The sequence below is a fragment of the Etheostoma spectabile genome, unplaced genomic scaffold (genome assembly GCF_008692095.1).
Source record: "Etheostoma spectabile isolate EspeVRDwgs_2016 unplaced genomic scaffold, UIUC_Espe_1.0 scaffold378, whole genome shotgun sequence".
NCBI classification, from domain to species: domain Eukaryota; kingdom Metazoa; phylum Chordata; class Actinopteri; order Perciformes; family Percidae; genus Etheostoma; species Etheostoma spectabile.
Genome location: NW_022605595.1, coordinates 680919 through 684379, shown reverse-complemented (window position 1 = coordinate 684379; position 3461 = coordinate 680919). Strand labels below are relative to the sequence as shown.

Below are 3461 nucleotides of genomic sequence, written 5' to 3'. Positions count from 1 at the left end.
CCCCCCCCCGTTGTGAATGCAGCAATCGCACTCGGATATGCACCAAACATGTACCAAGACGTTTTTGTCCCTCTTTTGCCTCTTATAGGAAAAAAAAGGAAAAAAAGGTTATGAAAAGTGAAAAACAAAGGTCAAAAAACAACTTTGGAAAATGGTACTATACCAAGCCCTCCTCTTCTTTCTTTTTTTAAGAACATTTTTTGGTCGTTTTGAAGCCTTATTGGACAGGAAAGGAGAGGGGGGACAACATGCAGCAAAGAGACGGAATTGAACCCTCGGCTGATCCAGGAAGGACAGAGATTCTGCACATCCAACCAGGCAAGTCACCTGAGGTCACCCCCCAATAAGGCGATCCATCCGACCTCCAACAGACACAAAGAAGAACGGCACATTATAGTCGAGATGTACTCGAATATCTTAAAGTTGAAACATTTTAAGAAAATTTATAATATTTTAGAAAAGACACATTTGCTCTGATGAACATTTTAGGTTTCCACTTTCTAAAACAAGAACAGAGAAAGTCGTTTTGGTGTTGAAACGTAAGTGTCATCGCCAAAAAACGCTCACTTTTTGTTGCCTAAACTTAACCGTAAACCCGTCGAAATGAGCGACACCTTAGGGTGCTCTGTCCCCGGCTCACAGTCACCTGTTCTTGGGTAACTGAACACCAACTACCGCTGACCTGAGCACCATGCAGAGCACCGTAGCCGGCGGCAGGAAGCTCTGAGAGGAACCAGACCAGTCTAAAGTCCATAAAGGCTCAGAAATGTAAAACAAAATGAAATGATAATAAATTATATAACAAATGAAATGATAATAATTATGATGTTCTGTAACTTGCATCATTTAAATAAGAAGCAACAATGTTTTTCTTCATTTTATTATCTTCTCTTCTCCTCCGTGTTTTCCTTCTTTCCAAATGATTTGATCTGGTTGTTTCTCCGTCTTGACTTTACTGAAGTTTTTAAAGATGACTTTGGCTGCTACGGTTACCCCCGGCACCCATATTTTTCAGGTACTTTATACGAGTATTTTCCTATTCAGATTTTGCTTTAATGTGTGTTCTGGTTATTGTGCACTGGCCAAATAAAGAACCTTATTGAATGCACCGTACTTTGAGTTGTGACCAAGTATTTTTTTAATTGAATTTAAACATTTTACAAGGCACTGCTAAATTGAGTGTACATATGATGTGTGTGTGTATATAGTCTGTCTGTTGTGTGTCACATGATGGGCCTGCTGGACCCATCTCCTGTTGTAAGTTGGGCAATTATGTTTTCAGTGAGTGTCTAAAATCTGGTTTGGTCGTTCCCAATATAGTTCACTATTTAATAAACAGTATTTAACACACACACACTCACAAATACTTTTGAAAATGAATTCTGTGGACAATAAAAAAGCACTTCCGGACTTTTATTTTTGAACTCATCAACTGTAACCCTTACGGGCTTTTATTTTGAAGCTCAGCAGCTGATCTCCACCGGAAGCTGTAGTCCTGACTGCGGCTAACTTCCCCCTGTGACCAAGATGGCGTCTCTCAGAAAGCAGTGTTAGCAGAGGGTCTTTGTTGTGTTAGAAAGAGGTAAAATGTGTAAAGTCCAGATGCTGAGAGCGTTGGTGGAGCAGCGACTAACTGCGGCTGCTGAAGAGATATTTGGGCTGTTTGAAAGAACGATAGCAGAGTACGAGGAGGAACTTTGTCGTTCAAAAGAGGAGAACGAGCGACAACGGGAACTACTGGACGCTGTTTTCACCCCTCAGCTCCGGGTCCCAAGCAGGTCTGGTCCCTTTACTCCTACAAACTGAATGGGTTTTTCATCATAAAGGAAGATGAGGCAGACATTAGAAATGTACCAGGTGTTCCAGCTGGGTAGCGCGCGCAAACAGAACTTAAATCGCCTCTCTTAAAACTGGGGGGGGGGTGTTATGTCCCTACTGGTTTCCTTATGTTGTGTTTACATATATATATATATATATATATATATATATGCATAAACGTTTTCACAAGATCGAAACCGGTTTGACCGGAACCTGAATGATTATTGTGTTTTTTCATCTTTTATTCGTTGCTGGTGGCTGTGACGTCACTCAGAGTAGATCTGGGAAACATTTGAAAATCACCAGGAATATGTATTTGTATATTATATGAGTATGTTTGTGATTGTTGGCGAATCTGTAGTTGATAGTGACCACAATATATGGGAACCAGTTGGTGTGGAAACCAACAAGGACATAACATAACAGTTATATCAATCATAACATAACAGTTATACAGTTATATCAATAATAACATAACAGCGGCACAACAACCTCTGTAAATGAGCTCTGTTACAGTAAAAGCTTTGAAAGTGTTACGGTGCCGTTATATAGTTTTCTTATTTATTTATAATAAAACATATTTTATAAACTACTTGTGTTTAGTGCGCAGGAGGAATCGTAATGGGTAAAGTAACTAAAGCTGTCAATATTTACGTTAATCTTGATCGCTCTAAACATGCGAGGTCGGGACAGATTTAGAGCCTTGCTGCCTCTTAACAGATTAATATGTGAACATTAACATGAGCAGGGCCCTAACATGACAACAGTATACGTTTTCAACTCAGACATAACTCAATATAAATTCACCTACCCTGTCTTGATCCTGCTGGTAGCTAGCTTGCCCTGCTAGCTGCTAGCTGGCGTCCATGATGATCAGTCATGTTTCTGTGATAATCATCACGCAGCAGGTCTGTGTGTTTGTAGCTCATCCATTTAGTGTGGGATCGACCTGGTGCTGGTGAGGAGGAGGCCTGGCCATCGGTGTGGTAGTTCCCCTAGCCGAGCAAGCAGCAGCCTGTAACGCTATCATTTGGCCCGTTTCCATGTAGGTACATAGTCACCAATATGGCCATAACCTCTACAGTGTTCAATTACCTATTTTTAAGGGGAATAAAGTTTCATTTCACGTGATGATCATCACAGAAGCCTGGCTGAACACATGGTAGCTAGCAGCTAACAGCTAGCAGTTAACAGGGCAAGCTAGCTACCGCTGGATAGAAACAGAGTAGTTGAATTTAAAAAAAATGTCTGAGTTGAAAACATATATTGTTGTCACGTAAGGGCCCTTTTCATTTTGCACAGCCATTTTAATTGCATTTTGTGTCTGTTAAGAGGAACAAAGGCTTTAAAACTTGTCCCTTTAACTGCCAGTTTAGCTCAGTGGAAGCATGTTCACGTAGCTGCAGCTACTCCGTGTTGCCTGCACCCATTCAGAAGTACGTATACATTCATAGCGATGAAGGTTAATGTAAACATTGATTGGAAGTATCCTTTAAGATCTTATCTGAAGAGTTCTGTCACTCAAACATCTCTAAGCTAACTTTTACAGCCAACTTCATAAAAGTGGGGTTTTATTTGGGTTCGGGTCCATAAATACAGTTAATGGATGAAATTACAGAGAATGACAACTAAAGGCTCAGTTA

At 40.5% G+C, this 3461-nt stretch overlaps 2 protein-coding genes across 2 annotated transcripts in view; one reads left to right on the top strand and one right to left on the bottom strand.

The window, feature by feature from the left end:
• Positions 1-3461, bottom strand: part of LOC116686444 (oocyte zinc finger protein XlCOF7.1-like) — a 588898-nt gene that overhangs the window by 47691 nt on the left and 537746 nt on the right. The gene's annotated exons all lie outside the window — the stretch shown is intronic.
• LOC116686445 (RE1-silencing transcription factor) overlaps positions 1-3461 on the top strand; it is a 47904-nt gene that overhangs the window by 22089 nt on the left and 22354 nt on the right. The window lies entirely within an intron of this gene.